This window comes from Lactuca sativa, chromosome 8 (genome assembly GCF_002870075.4).
Source record: "Lactuca sativa cultivar Salinas chromosome 8, Lsat_Salinas_v11, whole genome shotgun sequence".
In the NCBI taxonomy this organism is placed as follows: domain Eukaryota; kingdom Viridiplantae; phylum Streptophyta; class Magnoliopsida; order Asterales; family Asteraceae; genus Lactuca; species Lactuca sativa.
Window position 1 is genome coordinate 120,232,715 of NC_056630.2, and position 23,752 is coordinate 120,256,466.

The following is a 23,752-nucleotide window of genomic DNA, read 5'->3' on the forward strand; positions in this document are numbered from 1 at the left end:
GAGAATAATATATTAAAGCATAAATCATATTGTTTAATTAATATTAGTCAAAAATTAATTGATAATTAATTTTGACTAAAAGCGATTAATTAAACTTAAGAGACTGGAACTGTAATTATAAGATAATTGTATTTGGGCTATGGATCACCTTGGAATAATAAATTGCGCGAATTCTATGTGGAAACCCATTTGAAATCGTCCATGGGATATTCTAAAAGGGTCCATGGGCTGCTTAGGGCTTAAGCAGTCAAATTAGGGTTTCCTAGTTGAAAAACCCTAATAGCCTACATGTATATATAGTACCCTTAAGCCTCAAAAACGTGGCTAAGAGTTGCTCTAGGGTTTTGGACGTTTTTGGGCAGCCTCCTCTCTCCTCATTCTTCATCCTCTTGCTCTTGGTGTTTGTGAACCATTAGAGGAGTGACACTTGTGACTCTAAGCTTTCTAAAGTCATTACAAGGAGGATTTGAGATTGTTATTACTACATAACAATCAAGGTAAGATCTAAAAACCCTTTCACATGTTAATATGATTAATTGTATGCTAGAACTAGGGTTAAAGTCTTGGATGAATTGCATGTACAATAGAGAAACCTAGATCCAAGCATTAGGGTTTGCATGAGCACATAGGATGTTCTTATGGCTAAAACCCATCAGTGGTATCAGAGCCTTGATTGGTTTCTATTGTATTGATGCCTAGTACATTCATTCATGTTGCAAGATTGAGTTTTTGGCGATCTGCCTGACAAACTCGTCGAGTTCCAATGTGGACTCGTCGAGTAGGGTGAACTCGGCGAGTCCATAAGGGGACTCGGCGAGTTTAGCTGTCAGGCAGGAAGATTTTCTGGATTTTTACCTATTTTGACTTAGGATAATTGCCATAATTGTGTTAAATTAATAAAATTCAAATTTTATTGATTCCTTATGATTATCTTTGTCAAAATAAAAGATTTTGGTCATCTAATTAGATAATTGTTACCTTATTTGATATATGTTAAATTATATGAATTATTTGATCATTATCTTGCAAGAATTTGAACTAGATCTAATTAGATAACCACCAGTTAATTGTTAATTGCCTTATTTGAATTATGTGATCTAGAATATTCTTGGCAAAGTTTGGAAAAGTTTCAAATTAATCCCTTTAGGTTTTATAGTTTAAATTAGAACTTAAAAGTTTTGGTTTTGAAATTTAAATAAGTTAAACCCTAATATTTTGAAATGTTTCAAAACTTACCCTCAAGTTTTGGAATTTAAAAGTTGATTAAAAGTTTAATTTAGAAATGTTAAATTCTAAAACCCTAGTATTGTTTTGAAAAAAATCACACCCTTATGGTTTTATTAATTAATTAAGGTGTATAATTAAAAGAGATTTAATAAACCCATAAAATTTTTGGTTTACATTTAATTAAATGAAAAGTATAATTTATTAAATTAGAACACCTAGTATTTTAAAAGTGTAAAATACACCCTATACTATATATAACATTAAAAGTCTAGTATTATATATGTATGAGTAAACAGTCAGTCTTACCGTTAGTAGGCCTCATTCACGAAGCTGGTCTATAAGGGGTGTTTAAGGAAATTGCCTATAAAATGGCGATTGAATGGGTATCCACTCTTACCCACCGCACTCTTGACTAGTGGAGGGTCGTTAGCCGAACAGGTAGGATAGGACAGAAATCTTCCATTATAAGTATAATGAAGTACAAAAGTAACAAAATGTTTTTACAAATTCCCAATCTTAGTTACTTTAGGATAAAGTGAATTGATGCAATTCCATGAAATTACACTTTGTGCCCTTGCGAAGACGTTAGTGGAGCGTGTGTGGTTAACCAGCACACTAAATGGTTCTAAGAAAAGGTAGCAAAGGGTGACTCAATGTTTGTCATAGTTCGGTGGAGTGTGTGTGGTTTACCAGCACATCGAATAGATGATTGTAACATGTGGGGGCACCATGTATGTTTGCATGGTTATTCACACCCGCTTTGTGATCCTCGGTATCCTAGTCACAAACTAGAGGGGCATATCGAGATTTAAACATGCCATTGAAAAGTTCAATGAATCTCATAAGATCTAGGAATTTTCAATAGATTGAAAACTTAAATTTCTTTTTCGTTTTTCATGGTGGAAATTAGTGAATCATCATTCACTTACCTTCAAATATTCTACAACTAGATTACGACATCCCTTTTCTAGGTTGTAAAGTATTGTGTTGGGTCCTAGCCTTAATATCTCATTTGGGTGATTTATTAAGGACTCAATCAATCAATTAACTTGAATTTAAATTTTCTCCCGTTTTGTAGATGTCAAAGTATGACAACTATGGTCTTCCCAAATCCCGTGGAACAAGCTTTTCACATGAAGATGATATTCCACGATTCGATCGAGGAACACGAGATCATGCTTCAATTCCTCCACCTCCTCCTATTATTCTCTCTAACCCACAACTTCAAAATATTGAAAAGTTCAAACTCACTCAAACCCTTTTGGCAAGTAAACATGAAGAAGGAAAGTCAGTGTGTGCACACATCCTAGAGATGAAGTCACACATTGATAGATTAAGAATGTTGGGATCTGTTGTCTGTGAGGAGCTGGCTGTTGACTGGGTTCTTCAGTCACTTCCTAACTCATATAGTGAGTTCGTAAGAGAGTACTATATGATGAACCATGATGTAACCCTCATTGATCTCACCTATATGCTTATTGCTGCTGAATCAGCAATGATTTGGCACACTGGAAAAGCAAAGTTGATTGGTGGATCGGCCTTCCAGAACTCTATGGATATAGGCAATGTCAATGAAAGGCATGCCATTATCGAAAACTTTGATCATAAGAGAAAGGCAAAGTCAGAAGTAGTTTCGTGTGTTGTTCCAAAAGAGTCAGTTTGCTTTTATTGCCAAGAGAAGGGGCATTGGAGAGGAAGCTGCCCTATTTACCTAAGAGATCTAAGAGATGGGAGAGTCAAAACGTATGGCTCTTCTTTAGGTAAAATCCATTAACTAACTCTTTTAAGTTCCTATTCTAGATTCTTAATACATGATGTGATAAGATTACATTTTGATGTCTTGTAGGATCGAAGAAAAGAGAGGAAGCTTAAGGGAAGAAGTGAGCGGAATCTAATCATGAAGAAATGGATTTCGATCGCATTACTTGAAGATTAGAATCTTGAGCTACTACTTGGAGTTAGAATAAGATTGCTAAGAAATATGTATTATCATAGTTTTTCAATTGAATTGCATTGTAAGGACAAATTTTTTTTTCCGCAATAAAATAAATTTTGATTTTTTATATTATTTATTTATCCTTGCAATGGCGTGTATGAAAAATTGATGTTTGAAAGTTTCTATTATTAGCAATAATGGATTTGATCATTAATTATGTTATTTGTGGAAAGGTCAAGAATTTACCAATTAGGGAAAGTTTGTCATCGCCCAAGTTTCAATTGGATAGAAACTTGGAATCATACAACAAGTATTGCATGATGAATGAGATGTTTCATATTTGGAAATTAGACTAATTCGTTGACAAAGTGTCAAGTGAAGGACTAGGAGATCAAGTACATAAGGTTGCGTGTTGATCAAGTCCACCACAAGAGTGAAAAAGATATTCATCATGATTTACTAATGGTTTAGTGGATGTGATTATACTTATAAGATTAAGTGTAATTCCGAGTTGATTTGAAAGAGTTTAAATCAATAGCAGAACGAACAAGAAGAATCAAGTAGGCAGAAAGATAAAAGTTTCTCTATTCTGAGAAGAAGGGAGAGTACCTTTATTATGTTTTATCATAGGTATTAATGATTAAGAACCATATCTCAATTGATCCTCTAAGTGAGTTTTAGTGCAATTGTATGTCTGAGAAGAGGAATCAAGAATTGAAGAAATGGTTAAATCAAGAAGTCAATCATACTTCTTTCCAAAACCAAGTCTTAGAGTTAAGATTGTGACATTGAGTGACAAGTCTTAAGAAGGTTTATAACATTCATCAAATGTGGAATTTGAAAAAAGGTTTTCTTATTATTTCACATTTGAATATGGAAAGTTGTGATGTCTTAGGTAAGACAAAGACCAACTAGGACCAATTTTGTGAAATGTTTAGTCTTGATAAAAGCTACACTAACTCTTGAATATTAGTTTGTCGAGAAATGTTGATTGACAAGAGAATCTTATATGTCAAGGAGTCTGTGGGAGTCTTAATGGTCTTGAAAAGTCTCAAGAACTAATCAAGAATAAACCTTATCGATCATCACTAGTTAACAACTTGAGGTTTACAACCTATCGTGTTGATATTATCTTGTTTCTGTGCCTTTCCAATTTAGTTAATTATGCATGTAAGTTCTATGAGTTCTCATTTGAAGGCATAAAAGGCAAGAACCTTGATCAATTAAAACTACATTGATAAGAAAGGGTAAGCTGCTTAACTACTTGGAAGACATGGTGGGCAGCCGTGTTACCATAAGGCAAGATATCAAGATTGAGAAGGTTCGGTCCATATGAATTTGGATTTGTCGCAACTTTGGTTTTGACAATTCACATGGATAGGAACACATACACCATTAAAATCTAAGTGTCATAAGATTTCCTCCTTCATGAAGATGACTGTGAGGAAATGCTTTCACTACGAGAGATTTTAAGAAGATAGTGATTGTGAAATTGTATTCTCGAATTCGATTATGGTTACGGTATCCCTTTCCATAATTCGAATTGTGAGATTTGGCAATTAGTCGGAGTTGTTTAGACACACATATGAGCTATCTAAGGCAAAGGTGTATAAGTTTAAGAATCTTAGATAAAGGATTATCATGTCAAAGCTAGTGGGAGCATAAGTGGTATGCTTATTTGATAATAATCATCATGACAATGGGAGCATAAATGTTGTGCTTGTATGATTATTAAAACAAGTATTGCAAGTTAGCAAATATTAATTATAGAAAACAAGAGTTATCCTTTGCAAAGTCGTAAGGGTTGAATAGTTGTTTTGCTATAATTAAGGGAGAGAATATTATGCTTCATTTCAAATCTAAAGGCTTAGGTTGTGGAATGTTAATAAATTCAATCAAGGATACATAGTGTGTTCTCAAATTTCGATTATGATTATGGCATAGTTCGAATTGTGAGAACGTGACACATAAAATATTATGGCTAAAGATTGATAAAGTATAAAATCTTTATGTAAGACATTATGCATCGTGTCCCATATGCTTCGGGTATAGGATCGGTTGCAAATGCTATAATATTTGAACATTCTAAAATTTTCCAAATGTCTAGCACATTAAGAGGGAAAAAGGAAAAGAATCGGTTTTGACTAAGATAATTAAACAACTATCAAAGGACGATCCAAAACTCGTTGAGGATTGGTCTCTTGTGTGTAGTTGGAAGTATGGTATTGGATGGACCATATCGACATTATTATGAATAGATAAGATTCTATTAAGAATGAATTGTCATATGGCAAATATGGAAATGTTTTCATATTGGGAGTTTGATATTGAGAATTTATATCTAGATTAGAAACTATTATACAAGAAGGATGTTCAAAGGAATGTACTTTGAGTGAGAGACATCATATCTTTAGAATTGTTTCTGATAGAAATTAGCCAAGTCTTGATAATTTTGAGCTATCGCTTTATGAAAGAATCATTGCATAAAATGTTAGAATCTAGCATAAGTAACAAGAATTTGATATTCTTATACTTATGATAAGGATTGGGAGTTATGAAATGAATATGACTTGAAATGTGTTCATTTGATCTATTTCACAAAGTAAGGACCATAGGTAAACATTGTTTGCATGCTAAAAGCATGGGACAATTGTTGTTGTAATTCAAGTAAGAAGTTGATTATCCGAAACAACAAATAATGAGTAATCAATATGGTGATTAAATAAAATGTTTTATTTATACCCAGAGTTTGGGGCCATATGGGATTAATATTATTCTTGTGTTTCACTTTGCATGTTTTGACTTCCTGAATAATTAAATTGGTTCAGAGCAATCAAATTATTCAAACGGACCACAGTCGTTCATATGTTGGAAGTAGGTATGAATGAAGACTGTCGTGAATTGGTGTGTGGATTGTCTAAAGTGTGTTAGACATAAGCAAATGTTTGCTGCAACGTTCATGAGTGCTTATGAATATGATTTGAGCATTGGATTAAACCCACGCTAACTTGGATCACTTCACGGATATTATCACAAGTGATTGGTGAGACGATAACATCTTGTATTCTTGAAACCGAGATGTGCGAGTTGTATCTTGCGAGTCGTTACACATTGATAATATATAAACGCACCAGTAACTTGCTGTCATAAAACATATTGTTGTGTGTGATTTGGTGAGTGAGTGCAAGCAAGCATTGAATCAATGTTTATCCGTTCCTTTTATCCAAAGTAGGATGAAAGTGATATCTGTGGGCCCTCGATGATTTTAGTGATGACACTAAGTGCTTGGCCAAGCCGGGACTAATTTGATGTGTTCAATTGTAGTCTGTTGTAAATTGGAAATCGAGAAACAATACATAGACATAGAGAATGATTTAAATCCATGTCTCAGTGTATACGATATCTAGAATGGAGGAATATATGATCTCTTATCTAAAGGACGCATATATGATAAGATCAGAGTTGACAATGGCTTTTGAAAGCTACGATTGCAGATCAGGATCTGAAGTCATACGCAGAAAAGTTATTAGACTTATCCAAGTGGGAGACTGTTGGATTAGTGTCTAAGTCCATAACTATTTTGGTATGTACTTGAACTGATGGTGCATGGTCCTTTTGGGTTGCCTTCACCAAAGCAACTTGATAGGATGAATTATGAAGAGAAAGGATTAATTATGATTTATTAATATATTATGAGAATAATATATTAAAGGAGAAATTATATTGTATAATTAATATTAGTCAAGAATTAATTGATAATTAATTTTGACTAAAAGAGATTAATTAAACTTAAGGGACTGGAACTGTAATTATAAGATAATTGCATTTGGGCTATGGATCACCTTGGAATAATAAGTTGGACAAATTCTATGGGGAAACCCATTAGAAGTCATCCAAGGGATATTCTAAAAGGGTCCATGGGCTGCTTAGGGCTTAAGCAGTCAAATTAGGGTTTCCTAGCTGAAAATCCCTAATAGCCTACATGTATATATAGTACCCTTAAGCCCCAAAAACGTGGCTAAGAGCTCCTCTAGGGTTTTGGACGTTTTTGGTCAGCCCCCTCTCTCCTCATTCATTATCCTCTTGCTCTTGGTGTTTGTGAACCATTAGAGGAGTGACACTTGTGACTCTAAGCTTGTTAAAGTCATTACAAGGAGGATTTAAGATTGTTATTACTACATAACAATCAAGGTAAGATCGAAAAACCCTTTCACATGTTAATATGATTAATTGTATGCTAGAACTAGGGTTAAAGTCTTGGATGAATTGCATGTACAATAGAGAAACCTAGATCCAAGCATTAGGGTTCGCATGAGCACATATGATGTTCTTATGGCTAAAACCCGTCACTAATATGGTTCCCTTGCTGCTCCTACTGCTGTGTTCATCACACTCCTCCTGCTCCCCTGTCATTCTTCTCGGTTGGACATTCTCTCTTGAAGTGTCCTGTTTCACCGCATAGTTAACATACTGGGCCTACCTTGGTGCTGGTGATTGAAGGGAGGTGTTGGGTTTGGTATCTGCAGAAGCGAGCAGTATGTCCGTTCTTGTTGCAGTTTTTACACTGCATCACCCGACAAGCCCCATTGTGATGGAAGCCACACTTGTTACACTTTGGGAGTGATCCCTTATATCGTCTGGCCGGCGCTTGGGTGACAGATCTTATGGCTAGTGTCGAGGCATGTGTTGTGACTGCTGTTGTAATGGCAGGTGCAGCCATGGATTGCTTTCTGCCAACGAATTTTTGAGGTAGGTTACACTTCTTTTCATCCCAAAACTTTCACTTCTTGTTTGTAGGTTTGTGGCCTGAGGCGCCTTCGTTGGCAGACAACCGCCGATGTTCCTGATTGTTACAAAAATCTGTATTGTCGGTCCCGCTTCCATCTCTGTTGGCGTTGTTAGCATTGAGTTGCGCCATGATGGCTGTCACGGATGCCGTGACTGCAGCTTGAAAAGTAGCAGGATTGCTGCCTTGCTTGTTGGCTGGTTACCTTCTTGTGAAGACATAATCATGTTGCATGAGGAGAAACGATGTTGTGAGTAGGGATGATTATCTTTAGTTATATCCTTACCATTTATATACACATATATAAATTTCTCTCTTTACTAAACTATTCTCGGTGTTTCTTCTAACGTCCCTAAGACGGAGTTATGGTAGTGGGAAGAAGTAGGTTTCATACGGGCCTTAAGCTTTACTCATCTTGGGATCATGTTTGTCCCAAACACACCTGGCTGAGGAGTTTTTGATGGGACCCGATGCATTAGTGCTGGTATGATCGCACCCCCATAATTCTACGAAAAGGGCACCTTTTAAGTATGAGGCTTAAAAAGGGTGAGATGATAGTGAGTCTTGAATAAGGGTTTATACGTCGGGAGTTATTTATCTTAGTTCTTAGTGTATCGTGTTCCGGTTGTTTATGGTGTTTTGAAAACAGTTCATATCGAAAGTCTATATATGATGAACTTATGGATTTTAGTAGTATTGCTCCCAAAGAAATAATACGCATGCTCCCTTTATTTGTAAGATTTTAGCATATGTAGTTCTTAAAGGGAGGTTTTGAGCCTGATGCAGGTCCATACCACATCATTGCAAGAAATGTTTCGACCGCAAATACATCTCTCGACTAGTGTAATCACTAACTCGTGGGGTCGGGCCTACACATGGAGGGGAGTAACACCAACGCATACTCATACACCTAACCTACAAGTTCTTGTGAGTAAAATGAACTTTGCTTACGATAATACATCCCCAAATGGCGAATTGTTGTTGCTGATGGCGACTCCATCCCTCGATCAATGTTGCCCAGGCTATGTGAGGAGACTTGTCGACCTCTGGCTCTACCTCCGACTCTTATCCTCATCACTCACTAACTCTCCGGGTTCGGAAAGTAGGGGTTTCCTGGTATGTAAGATCTTGTCGTGATGTCCGTGTGAGAACAGGGGTGGGAGAGGTAATTAATAGGCGTTTAATCCTATAATTAATTACTTCTAGGGGTGATCCTTATGAGTCACATCTATAATCACATAGTGCATGCCAGTTATACATAATTTGAGATAGAATAGACCTTCGAATAAATGACTCTACTCTAAGTCCACAACCAAACAAGGAACAGGAAGTAGAGCAATAGTCAAAGATTCTGAGTCTATAATGTAACAACTCAAATTTTTCAAACAAATTATTTATTTATTTTTTTTTTTACTTTTTTCAACATAATTAATTCCATTTAAAACAAGGCATAAGTAGTTAAGTATTCTGTCAAATACATATATTCAAAATCCCAAGATCATAAAAACAATCTTCAGTGTGTATCGATCACGCCGGCGCCTTCCCACGGTCCTCGCTAGTACCTGAAATACATGCACAACAATTGTAAGCATAAATGCTTAGTGAGTTCCCCAATATACAACTTACGCACATACGCCTTTCCAGGCCCGAGCTTCCGGTCCATGTGTCTCACGGGACTTCCGTCCCTGCTGGGTAAACCTTCCGGCCTTACCCACGCCGACCTTCCGGTCCATCACACATCATATCGCCTTCCGGCCCATAACATAATGCCTTCCGGCCCATAATATAATCGCCTTCCGGCCCATAATATAATCGCCTTCTGGCCCATAACATACATAGCACATATAACAATAACTTACCACATATAGCATACATATCACAAATCATATCCGACCTTCCGGTCACACAGTCAAACCCTTCCGGGTACAGTATAGTGAGAAGACTCACCTCGTAAATGCTGAAAGCTAGCAACTCCTGAAATCACTCGTGCACAAACCAACGAGCTACAACCCTCCTATAACATTACATAACTCATTAGCACTCATATCATCTAAGTGTGACTATCCCTAAGAAGTCAGACTTAGGTCAACTCTGGTCAACGGTCAACGGCCAACTCAACTGGACTCGGCGAGTACCCTGGCGACTCGGCGAGTCTAGTTGCCTTCACCAATTCCTGCATGATCCCTCTCTACTCGTCGAGTATCCCTCTTGACTCGACGAGGTCCTCGTGGAAGAATCGCGGGGCCACCCCGACTCTACTCGTCGAGTCTGAAGAACAAACTCGGCGAGTCCCAGTGAATCTTCAAGCTACTCGCCGAGTCTGAAGAACAACTCGGCGAGTCCATGCCATGCAGACGAGTAACTGCTTCCTGAGATAGGTCTCGTCCCGAAATACACATGCATGGGACCTTCTGGACCTCTAAAGGTCCTACTACAAGATTTTAGTCGTGGGGTAACAAGGCACTACTTCATCAAATCACTAAATGGGTTCTATAAACCCTAATTTCATAAATACATCAATATAGCAGAGCATACACGAATTCTTACCTGGATGATGTATTCTCTGTATTCCCAATCCTCAGAATGTGACCCCTTGCTGCTCTTTTAGCCAATCCTTCCTCTTCCTTGCACAACCACTCTTCTATAACCAACAATGGCCTAAGATCCTTGCTCCAGCTGCACTAAATCGTTTTAGGGTTCTTCTCAGAAGGCTAAAACGAACAATGACGGCCAATGGGTCCCTTTTATACGTCCCAAACCTGAACGGTTAGGGTTTCCGCTAAACAGCGTCGACTCGCCGAGTCCATACCTGGACTCGTCGAGTCCAGTCGCGATCCCGCGACCGAGTCTGCGATCCTACTCGGCGAGTCTAGGCTCCAACTCGCCGAGTCCCCTCTTAAACCACCCAAAAACATAATTTAATAATACCTGAGATTTCGGGCTGTTACAACTCTCCCCCACTTGGATTAGACTTCGCCCTCGAAGTCACACTCTGCAAATAGTTCCGGATGTTGTTCCCGCATTTCGCGCTCCGGTTCCCAAGTCATTTCTGATCCCTTACGGTGTTGCCATTGAACCAACACCAGAGGTACCTCCTTGTTCCTCAGAACCTTGATCTTCCGATCCCTGATAGCCACTGGTCTCTCCGCGTAATTCAGGCCCGCATCCACCTGAATATCCTCCAATGGAACCACTGCCGACTCATCGGCTATGCACTTCCTCAACTGCGACACATGAAAAGTGTCATGGATCTGACCCAACTCCGCTGGCAACTCCAACCGGTAGGCTACTCGACCTATCCTTGCAATCACACGAAATGGCCCAATATACCAGGGCCCCAACTTGCCTCTCTTCCTGAACCGAATCACTCCTTCCAAGGAGAGACCTTCAGGAGAACGAAGTCGCCGACCTGAAATTCAAGCTCGGATCGGCTCCTGTCTGCATAACTCTTCTGTCGGCTCTGGGCAGTCAATAACCTTTGTCTCACTCGCTGAATCTGCTCTGTCGTCTGGAGCACGATCTCCGTGCTGCCCATCACTCTCTGTCCCACCTCTCCCCAGCAAATGGGGGTCCGACACCTCCTACAATACAATAGCTCGAAAGGTGGCATACCAATGCTCGAATGATGGCTGTTGTTGTAGGAGAACTCTGCCAATGGTAAATACGCATCCCAACTACCCCCGAAGTCTAACACACACGCTCGGAGCATGTCCTCCAGCGTCTGAATTGTCCGCTCGCTCTGACCGTCTGTCTGGGGATGGTACGCGGTACTAAAATGCAATTTAGTACCCAGCTCCTCATGGAATTTCTTCCAGAATCTGGAAGTAAAGCGCACATCACGGTCTGACACAATCGAGATCGGCACCCCGTGCCGAGATACCACCTCTCTCACGTATATCTCCGCCAATTTCTCCGCCGAAGAACCCTCACTGATGGCAAGGAAGTGTGCACTCTTTGTCAACCTATCCACGATCACCCAAATTGCGTCAACTCCCCTAGCAGTCCTCGGCAATTTGGTGATAAAATCCATAGTAATCTGTTCCCACTTCCACTCGGGGATCTCCAATGGCTGTAACTTGCCATGCGGTCTCTGGTGCTCAGCCTTAACCCTACGGCAGGTCAAGCACCTCTCAACGAACCATGCCACGTCCCTCTTCATACAGGGCCACCAATATTCCTTCCTTAAATCCAAATACATCTTTGTAGCACCGGGATGGATCGAGAATTTCGATCTATGAGCCTCTTCCATCAACGTAATACGCGTACCGCCCACGAACGGTACCCAAATCCGACCCTGAAACGTCATAAGGCCTCGACTATCCTTGACAAACTCTGAAATTAACCCCACAACCCGCTCTTTCTTCTGCATTTCTGGTCGCACAGCCTCTGCCTGGGCCCCACGAATAGCGTCCAATACTGGAGTCATCACAGTCAGTCTCAAGCATACATCTCGCAATGGAGTGCTCTCCGCCCTGCGGCTCAATGCATCGGCTACCACATTAGCCTTGCCTGGGTGGTACAGGATCTCACAATCATAATCCTTGACCACATCCAACCACCTCCTCTGACGCATATTTAGGTTGGGTTGATCCATCAAATACTTCAAACTCTTATGGTCCGTGTATATCGTACATCGAACCCCATACAAGTAGTGACGCCAAATTTTGAGAGCGAACACTACTGCCCCCAACTCTAAATCATGCGTGGGATATCTCGTCTCATGAGGCTTCAGCTGCCTTGACGCATAAGCTATCACATGACCCCTCTGCATCAACACTGCACCCAATCCCAAAATCGATGCGTCGCAATATACCACGAAATCTTCCATCCCCTCTGGGAGAGCTAATACCGGGGCTTCGCACAATCTCTGGCGAAGTGTCTCAAAGGAGGTCTGCTGCTCGGGCCCCCATGAGAATGTAACACCCTTCCGGGTCAATCTGGTGAGTGGCACTGCGATCTTGGAGAAATCCTTGATAAATCTCCGATAATACCCTGCCAACCCAAGGAAACTTCTGATCTCAGAGGGTGACTTCGGCACCTCCCAACTCATCACCGCCTCAACCTTGGCCGGATCGACCAATATCCCTTTCTGATTAACCACATGTCCTAGAAACTGGACCTCCCGCAACCAGAAGTCACATTTGGAGAACTTTGCATAAAGCTTCTCCGACCTCAATACCTCCAGGACCTCCCTCAAATGCTCCTCATGCTGCTCTCTAGATTTCGAATACACCAGAATGTCGTCGATAAATACGATCACCGACCGATCCAACATCGGCCTGCATACCCTGTTCATGAGATCCATGAACACAGCCGGGGCATTGGTGAGTCCAAAAGGCATCACCACAAACTCATAATGCCCATATCACGTCCTAAACGCTGTCTTCTGAACGTCTTCATCCCGTACTCTCACCTGATGGTATCCTGACCTCAGATCGATCTTGGAAAACCAAGATGCTCCCTGCAACTGATCGAATAAATCATCGATCCTCGGCAACGGGTAACGGTTTTTGACCGTTAGCTTGTTCAACTCCCGGTAATCAATGCACATCCGGTGTGAACCATCCTTCTTTTTGACGAACAGAATAGGTGCTCCCCATGGCGAGCTGCTCGGCCGAATGAATCCCTTCCCCAGCAACTCTTGGAGTTGCGAGGACAACTCTTGCATCTCTGGAGGTGCTAGACGATAGGGCACTTTGGCAATAGGCGCTGCCCCCGGAACCAGATCGATACTAAACTCTACTTGCCTCACAGGCGGTACTCCCGGCAACTCCTCGGGAAAGACATCTGAAAACTCGCGCACCACCGCAACTTCCTCAACTGACTTCGGTTTCTCAGAAACCTCCCGCGTATCCATCACATACGCCACGAAACCCTTACAGCCCTGCCGTAGACACTGCCTCGCCCTAGCGGCCGAACAAAAAGCTGATCCCGAACGGGTACCCTCGCCGTATACCGAAAGAACTCCCCCTCTAGGGTCTCGTATAGTCACCAACTGACGCTCACAGTCGATGACAGCGCCGAATCGGCTCAGCCAGTCCATGCCCACGATGACACAGACATCCCCCATCGCGATAGGAATCAGATCAATCGGGAATCCAACCCCGAAAATCTCTAGTACACATCCCCGAAGAACCTCCGTAGCACAAATCACCTTCTCGTCAGCTATAGAGACTCTCAAAGGTTGACTCAACGACTCACGACTAACGCCAATATGCTGACTAAAGGCCAAGGACACAAAGGACCGACTCGCACCCGAGTCAAATAACACTAAGGCAGGCACAGAGTTCACAAGGAAAGTACCTACGCGCATAATAACATAAGCATAACATCTCGACATTAAAATAATTACATGAATTACAACATACCTGCCACAACATCGGGCGCAGCGCGGACCTCTTCCGCAGTCAGCTGAAAGGCTCTTCCCCGAGCCCTCGGGGCCTCGGCCTTCACCGGTCGAGTCGCAGTAACTCCGGCAGCAGGTGCAGATCCCTGAAGGAGCTGAGGGCACTCGGCCTTCCTATGGCCAGTCTGGTTGCAATGAAAGCAAACCGTAAATCCCTTGGGGCACTCCCTAGCAATGTGCCCCTCCTTGCCACACTTGTAGCAAGCACCAGATCGACATACTCCATCATGACTCTTGCCGCACTTCCCGCAAGTGCGACCCTTCGAACCTCCTGTCCTCGAATCGGCGGACTTGGTCCGCTTGGCTGCCGGCTGGAGCTGAGCCGGTCGCCGATCCACCCGCTGAGACTCGGCCTCCTCCCTAGCCTGGGTCTCCAACTCAATCTCGCGCTTCCTGGCATTCGCCTGAAGCTCAGCAAAAGTATGGTAAGTGGAGTTTGACACAAACTCCCGAATATCCCTCCTCAAGACACCCAAGTATCGGCTCATCCGAGCCTGCTCTGAGGACACCAGCTCAGGGCAAAACATCGCCCTCTCATGAAACTTCCGTGTAATCACCGCAACAGAATCGGTACCCTGCTTGAGGGTTAAGAACTCCTGCACCAATCGTTCCCTCTCCACCGGGGGAATGTACTCATCCCTGAACATGGCAGTAAACCCCTCCCATGTCACCGCTGTAGTCTCTGCCAAAGTGAAATTCGCTGTCACGAACTTCCACCAGTCCTTCGCTCCCAGACGGAGCTGGTTCAAAGCGAACCGTACCCTCAGGTGCTCCGGGCATGAACAAGTATAGAAGCACCCCTCTATATCCGCGATCCACCTCATCGCCGCAATCGGATCCTGCGTCCCATCGAACTCTGGTGGCTTCGTGTTGCTGAACTCTCGGAACAGCAATGAGTTGCCCCCCTGTGGCCTAGCAGCGGCCACAGCTGCGGTAGCTGCAGCGGTTGCAGCCTCAGTCAATGCGGCGTACCGCTCGTCGAACGTCTCCATCAGGGTGGTCTTGATAGACCCAAACATCTCCGGGATCTCGGCCCGGATCGCCGCCGCCACCTCCTCATGAATCATTTGACGAATATCCTCGTCACTCACACCGCTCGTACTCGCTCCGTGGCGTGGTCTAACCATGATGTCTCTGAAATACAACATAAAACTATCAGAGACTTCATCAAGTGTATTGCACTTGACAACGCAACCCTACCCCGTCCCCGATATCCAGGGATTCTTACTTGGGTCTCCCACCGACCCGGTGTCCTCGGTAGTACGGGCCCAATACTACCGATCACACCGCATCAGTGTTCATCCCAAGTCCTCCTCCCCAAACTTCGGATAGTGAGTACTCTACTTCTGATATGCACTATCTACCCGCATACTAGCAAAGCATCTCATATAAGCAAACTTCCCTAGACTAAGGCATCACAAATCAGGCCACTCTAGTCCTATCATGAATACCTAGTCTTCTAGCATGCATAACAATTCACATCATATAATATTGTAAGGTATTTTGGGGATCTTTACCGTTCGGGCGCTGACTGATCGTACACACTGCTTCTTTCTTGCTTACCACAAAACCATTTACAAAAGTTTATGCCTTTATTTGAACAGTTTCCTCAAATCCTCGTTTTGAGTTCAATTACCCCCGAAGGTGCACCCGAATCCCTCAAACCAAGGCTCTGATACCAATTGTAACAACTCAAATTTTTCAAACAAATTTTTTTTTTTTTTTTTTTTTTTACTTTTTTCAACATAATTAATTCCATTTAAAACAAGGCATAAGTAGTTAAGTATTCTGTCAAATACATATATTCAAAATCCCAAGATCATAAAAACAATCTTCAGTGTGTATCGATCACGCCGGCGCCTTCCCACGGTCCTCGCTAGTACCTGAAATACATGCACAACAACTGTAAGCATAAATGCTTAGTGAGTTCCCCAATATACAACTTACGCACATACGCCTTTCCAGGCCCGACCTTCCGGTCCATGTGTCTCAGGGGACTTCCGTCCCTGCTGGGTAAACCTTCCGGCCTTACCCACGCCGACCTTCCGGTCCATCACACATCATATCGCCTTCCGGCCCATAACATAATGCCTTCCGGCCCATAATATAATCGCCTTCCGGCCCATAATATAATCGCCTTCCGGCCCATAACATACATAGCACATATAACAATAACTTACCACATATAGCATACATATCACAAATCATATCCGACCTTCCGGTCACACAGTCAAACCCTTCCGGGTACAGTATAGTGAGAAGACTCACCTCGTAAATGCTGAAAGCTAGCAACTCCTGAAATCACTCGTGCACAAACCAACGAGCTACAACCCTCCTATAACATTACATAACTCATTAGCACTCATATCATCTAAGTGTGACTATCCCTAAGAAGTCAGACTTAGGTCAACTCTGGTCAACGGTCAACGGCCAACTCAACTGGACTCGGCGAGTACCCTGGCGACTCGGCGAGTCTAGTTGCCTTCACCAATTCCTGCATGATCCCTCTCTACTCGTCGAGTATCCCTCTTGACTCGACGAGGTCCTCATGGAAGAATCGCGGGGCCACCCCGACTCTACTCGTCGAGTCTGAAGAACAAACTCGGCGAGTCCCAGTGAATCTTCAAGCTACTCGCCGAGTCTGAAGAACAACTCGGCGAGTCCATGCCATGCAGACGAGTAACTGCTTCCTGAGATAGGTCTCGTCCCGAAATACACATGCATGGGACCTTCTGGACCTCTAAAGGTCCTACTACAAGATTTTAGTCGTGGGGTAACAAGGCACTACTTCATCAAATCACTAAATGGGTTCTATAAACCCTAATTTCATAAATACATCAATATAGCAGAGCATACACGAATTCTTACCTGGATGATGTATTCTCTGTATTCCCAATCCTCAGAATGTGACCCCTTACTGCTCTTTTAGCCAATCCTTCCTCTTCCTTGCACAACCACTCTTCTATAACCAACAATGGCCTAAGATCCTTGCTCCAGCTGCACTAAATCGTTTTAGGGTTCTTCTCAGAAGGCTAAAACGAACAATGACGGCCAATGGGTCCCTTTTGTACGTCCCAAACCTGAACGGTTAGGGTTTCCGCTAAACAGCGTCGACTCGCCGAGTCCATACCTGGACTCGTCGAGTCCAGTCGCGATCCCGCGACCGAGTCTGCGATCCTACTCGGCGAGTCTAGGCTCCAACTCGCCGAGTCCCCTCTTAAACCACCCAAAAACATAATTTAATAATACCTGAGATTTCGGGCTGTTACATATAATATCTTTAATTATGTATAACCTTAGTGTATGCACTTAGTCGTTATAGCCCTACAAATAGGGGTCTTTAGTTTTCACATAAGTTGGTTATAGTACTACAAAATAATCATATAGTATTTTAATGTTTGGCTTATGTTTTCAATGTTTCTTTGTAGATAGAATTGGTAAGTTTTTAGACTTGATGCAACGCCACAACCATTCCCGGGCATATGCTAATCACTTCTGGGTCAGACATAGTTGATCAGGCTATGTCATTCCCAGACCTGACAATACATCCCCATGCCTACTTGTGTCATTCAACAATCATTACTTTTGTTTTGTTCTAGAATTATGCTGACCTTAGTATGTATGCATGCATGTATACTTTTAACAAGAAACTATTTATTTCTAAAAGTATAGTTATTTGAAAATGTTAAATCGGAGACCTTAGTCCCAGTTCATTTATAGTTTGTATATCTTATGTGGTTCGATATACTTAGTTCACTATAAACAATGCTCTGATACCAATCTGTCACACCCCCAAACCAAGGATGGAGGAAACGTCCGGGGGTGGAGGACTTCGTGTATAGTATCACAACAACGAGTATAATAGTGCTCAAAGTAAATACAACCATCATAAATATAATTGAAAAAGTTACGCCAAAGTATATGTTTACATGTTTCAAATCAATTACATTATGATGACAAAATGAACTGTTTGACGATTTAACCTCCCATCCTCAAAATGCGGTTGGTTTTCGTGTTTCACTGATTTCCTGAGAATACAAGTAGTTTTGAAAAAGTGTTAACAATTAAGTTCGTGAGTTCATAAGAGTTTTGTTTGAGAAGGAAACCGATTTCTTTGTAAAAGCAACAAAGTATGTTTCCAGAAAACCCAATATTTTCTTTGTTAAGTGTGAACTAAATGCTTCTATGTTATGCGATAATGAACCCTAGAAAGACCCGTAGATTCCTTCTATAATCACCCAGTGTATATAAGTTATATAAAATTTAAATTAAATAAACCGTCAAATATAATGGGTCTGCCCTAGGTCCACAACCAAACAAGGAACAGGAAGAAAGGCGGGCCCACCAATTCTAAGTCGACTATGAATAGATTCTTATATAACTCTAACATATACACTTAGCAATTATAGCCGAAGCCTAGAAATTCTAGATGAATGTAGTTTTAACAGAAATATGTTTCCAAAGAAAAACCAATATTTTCCTTATAAGAGTTAGGTAGTCCTAAATCCGAGAACCGAAAGTAAACAAGTATTCTCCATACTCAAAGATATAAAAGTGATTTTAAATCGGCATAAAACCCTTTTTGATATAAAAGTGTACAAGTATTTTTCCATACTTAAAGTAATTCCTGTGAGTTAAATCAACATAACTCGCTAATATAAAAGTAGAACCCGTAAATCTTATGATTTGTTAATACCACATGTGAACTATTATAACCATGCTAAAACTCAGACGGCCTCGTAATACGTTCTTCAGGCGTCGCACGTTAAATGACACTTGTCACCTCAGACCTGCCGGTCTAGCTATTGCAAGCAGCTCAGGTGCGAGCTTGTCAGACCCAATATAGATCTATACACAACTATCACGCTCTCCCTACAAGAGACTCTGGTTACAATTTACAGGACTTTTGACTTTGTTACCATGAAGGTAACACGAAGGGAATGACTCACAAATTTATTCATTAACAGATGTACGTGATCTGAACTGAAAACCTTTGGTAAATAAGTTTGAAATGTAAATGATATATAAACAATACCTATTATAGTTTATCCAAAACGTTTGTAGTGTAAAAGAACTCTTTTATGAAAATACATTAGTGCTATGAAGCCATAAAATATGCTTATTATTGCTTATTATATGTGTTCTAAATGAATGAAGAATCTTATCATGAATGACTAAATTTCAGTTTATGATGATAAACTAAGAAGAAAACACATTCAATATTTAGTACTTATTGTTATACACTTTGCTACACATAATACAAAGTGTTATGAAAGTTATAAGCTATTTACTAGTTTTTAACCTTTCGGCACTATTTTAGAAAAATAATAGAAAAATCATACCAAGTCGAAAACTGAATCCGTAAATTCTGAGAGTCCTTCAAATGTGTCTAGTTTATCCATAAGTTTTATTATGATTTTTGAAAGTCTTTAACTTGTGTTAAAATGTCCATATTCACAGACTGGTCCGAATTTGTTCTTGAAATGATAGACTGTTTTGTAAAAATCACAATAAATCGTAGAAAAATCGTATGGAGATGTGCAAGTAGTCATTTTAAAGGTATAAACGTGAAATATTTGCATCTAATACAATATTGAAAACTAAAATGTTTAAGTTGACCAAAACCTTCCGTGCATGGAGTTAAAATTTCTTGATGAAAGCTGTTGGAAAAGTTTAGATGTGTTCTTGGTGTTTTAACTTTTATCCCCCCCCCCCTTTAAAACTTAAGAAGACATGAAAAGATAGGGGTATGAACTCACCTTATATGATTTCAGTGGGTGAATGTTGAAGAAGAGAAGTGTTCAACTCAATAACACATGGAGGATTGCTTGAAGATTCGAGAATCTAACACTAATGTGATGGAATTTGTGTAAGCAATCCATTATTTTGAGTAGGAGTATGTGTAATAATCATAAGAAAGATGATGATACTTACCAAATGAAGGAGATAAGCCTTGGAGTATGCCTTGAAGTTCTCGAAATTGAGAGAGAAAGATGAGAGAGTTTGGAGTGTGATTCTTGGAGGAAAATGAGAGAATGAATGAAGTGTGAGGAGAGAGGGTGGATGTTCCAGCTTTAAGAACGTGGGAAATGGCTGAAAATGATGATAAAGTACATTGACATGACCTAGGTATGGTGCAGGGAGTGTGGCTGGTCATGGAGTGGGTGTGGGTGGTTGCTTTAGTCATAAACTAAGGATAAGTCAACACTCCACGTCTTGTACTCCAACCACTCTTCTTGGATAAGATTTAACCCAAAAAACATGATTAATTAATAAATATGGGGCCTTATATGTTAAAATAAAGTTTTGGGTGAAAATCCCGCGTTAAAACAATTAAAAACGGGTCTAAATGGAGGCCTCTCGCATTAGGGACCGAAAGTGACCAGGTTCGGTGCTTAGAGGCTGGAACAGAAGGCGAAGGTGGACTAGGAAGCGAAATGGACCGAAGGGATCAGAAGCGAAATAGAGCGAAGGGTTCGTCTGGCATGCGAGGTTCAGTCCGAGAGAGAAGGTTCGGGTTCGGTTCCTTGGTTCGCAGGGGCTTCGGGTCAGCAGGGTTCGGTCCCTATAGGGAACTTTCGGCTCTAAGAGGCTTCGGCCCAAAAGGATTGGTGTCGGGTCCTTAAGCCTATTTTACTCGTTTTTACCCCGTTTTAAGCGGTTTTTGACCCGGTTAAGGGTCGGGATGGCCCGAAAGACTATAAAAAGTTAAAGGAACTTTTGAGAAAGATTTGGGAGAGATTTCACATACTTGTAGAGATTTCTCATACTTAGAGAAATTTGGGAGAGATTTCACATACTTAGAGAGATTTGGGAGAGATTTCACATACTTGGAGAGATTTGGGAGATATTTCACATACTTGGAGAGATTCCTCATACTAAGAGAGATTTGGGAGAGATTTCACATACTTAGAGAGATTTGGGAGAGATTTGAGAGAGATTCTAAATAGAGAGAGATAGAGTGAAAGAGACTGGGAGAGGCTCCTTTTGTGACCTTTTTGAGAGTTTGGCTTCGCAACGCAAGGTTCGTAAACCCCGTTAAGTTATGTTTAAGGATCTTACACACTCCCAATGAGTATCCAACAATGTTTTATCGGTTTGGTTCGTTACTTACCATAGTTTTAAGTCAATGAATTCTAGATATATGAACTTTTAAATTGATGATTTCTCATTAGAGTAGCGAGTTGTATAGTAATTAGCTAACGTAGGCCTTAGTACACAAGGGTTAATTGAGTTGAACGGTTTGACTTGTTGACCTAATTTGACTTTGACTTGACCATAATTTGACAGTTGTCACATAGCATACACGAGTGTTGCAGGCTTGGTGGAAGTTTCATGGGTGGTTAGTGAGAGGCCGGGAGGCCAGTTATGAGATATTTAGCACTCCTCTACGAGTAAGGATTGAGCGCTCGCCATGTTATGTATAAATTTAGGGCATTGTGGTCTTACTTGAGACAAATATGGGTAGGTGTGCAAGGTAGTATGGGCTCGTACTACTGAAAGCACAAGACCCATATGTGTATCAAGGAAGTCACAACCCCTGGGGTTAAGTTGGGAGTTGGTTCCCGGATTGTTATGAGGAGTATCTGATATCTTTTCGGTATGTTTTCAGCATGGTGGTTACATGACGATTCATGACTAGATCTGGGCCAGGATCAGGAGAGGGCGGATAGAAGGCACCGGCAGCGCCCGAGACGATCGGCTAGATGAGGCCAGACGAGATGGATGACAGGATCCGGGAGATCCTGCAGGATGAGGTTGATGCTATGTTCCGGGATCAGTTGCCAAAGATGTTTGGGTCTATCAAGACCACTATGGTGGAGTATTTCGATGATCACTATACAACCAGCACTGAGGCGGTTGCCGCTGCAGTCACAACAATTGTATCGGCGGTAGGGTTGGGAGTCGGGAGAGCTTTTCAGTACCGAGAGTTCGATAACACGAAGCCCCAAACATTTTATGGTACTCAGGATCTGATCGTAGCCATGAGGTGGCTATCCGACGTGGAGGGATGTTTCTTCACATGTTCATGTCCTACTGACCAAAAGGTCAGGTCTGCTCTAAACCTGCTGAGGTCCGAAGAAAAGGATAAGTAGAGGTTGATTACTGGACCGTATTCGGATGAGCAGCGCGCTGCGGTCACTTGGGATCGATTTTAGGATATGTTTTGTACCTATTATGTCCCGCGGGTTCAGCGATAATGACTAGCAAAGGAGTTCTTGGATCTACGACAGGATTTAGAGTCGGTGATGGAGATCACTGGCATGTTTACTGAGAGGGCGATGTATTGCCTTGAGTTTGCTTCGGAGCAGGCTCAAATGACCAGATATCTGAGTATGATCAAGACAGACATCTGACAGTTCGTGTCCACGCACAGATGTGATACCATGTTAAAGTTACAGTAGGCCACCAGTCGGCGTGAGATGGAGATTAAGCTTCTATTGAGAGAGTAGAGATAGGCCCCAATGCAGTCACAACCTGCGCTGAAACGATCTAGGTCTACTGATTACAAACAGGAGAGTCAGAGGGTCGTACTTGTGAAAAGTGCGGCAAGGTACATGATGGGGTTTTCCGAACTTCTTCAGGTGCCACAAGTGTGGCAAGGAGGGTCACATCGCGAAGGATTGTAGGCAGCAGAATCTAGGTGCTGGCATCAGGCTTTCTTACCATTATGAGTTGGTGAGCCATCTGAAGGCCCAGTGTCCTCTACTAGCTGCCAGGCCGACGTAGGCTCAAGCGCCGACAACCATGAAGATTACTGGAGGGGTCAGGGTAGAGTAGAGCCTCCGAAGGCTCAGGGACGCGCCTTCCAGCTTACAGTCGAGGACGCCAGGACAGTACCAGATGTGGCGACTGGTATGTCTTTTCTCCTATCTATTTGTTTATGATTGTATTATGAGCTTTCGTTTTCTTTCTGCATGAGTTATTAGGACATAGGAGATGTTAGGGATAATTTATTGTTAGGGGATTGTAGATGGTTAAGATCAGGAGATGCATTCGAGGATAAGGAGATAGGATAGAGAATCGCCAGTCTAGAATGAGTAGTTGTAATTTAGAAATTCAAAGGTCATCAGCGGGAATTAAGATTCTCTTGAACTTCGGTTACTTCGTATCGAGAGGATTGTATTGTGTGGGTAATACACATTTGGGACAGTTAAGATGCGTATCAGCATCGCCACTAGTGGGTAGTGGTTAGTGCTCTATGTGGGGGAGAATCAGGAATTCTCGGATGGGACATTAGCTATCGAAGATATTGTCTGTTGCGGTTCGGATAATGGTTTCGAGAGTGGTTGGGTTGAGGCGGTCCAGACATGCTGAAGACTTTGAATGGGTATTGTTAGTTATATGATCGGGTACTGAGTATATGTTATGGGGCAGCAGCTTGTTCTATAAGTGG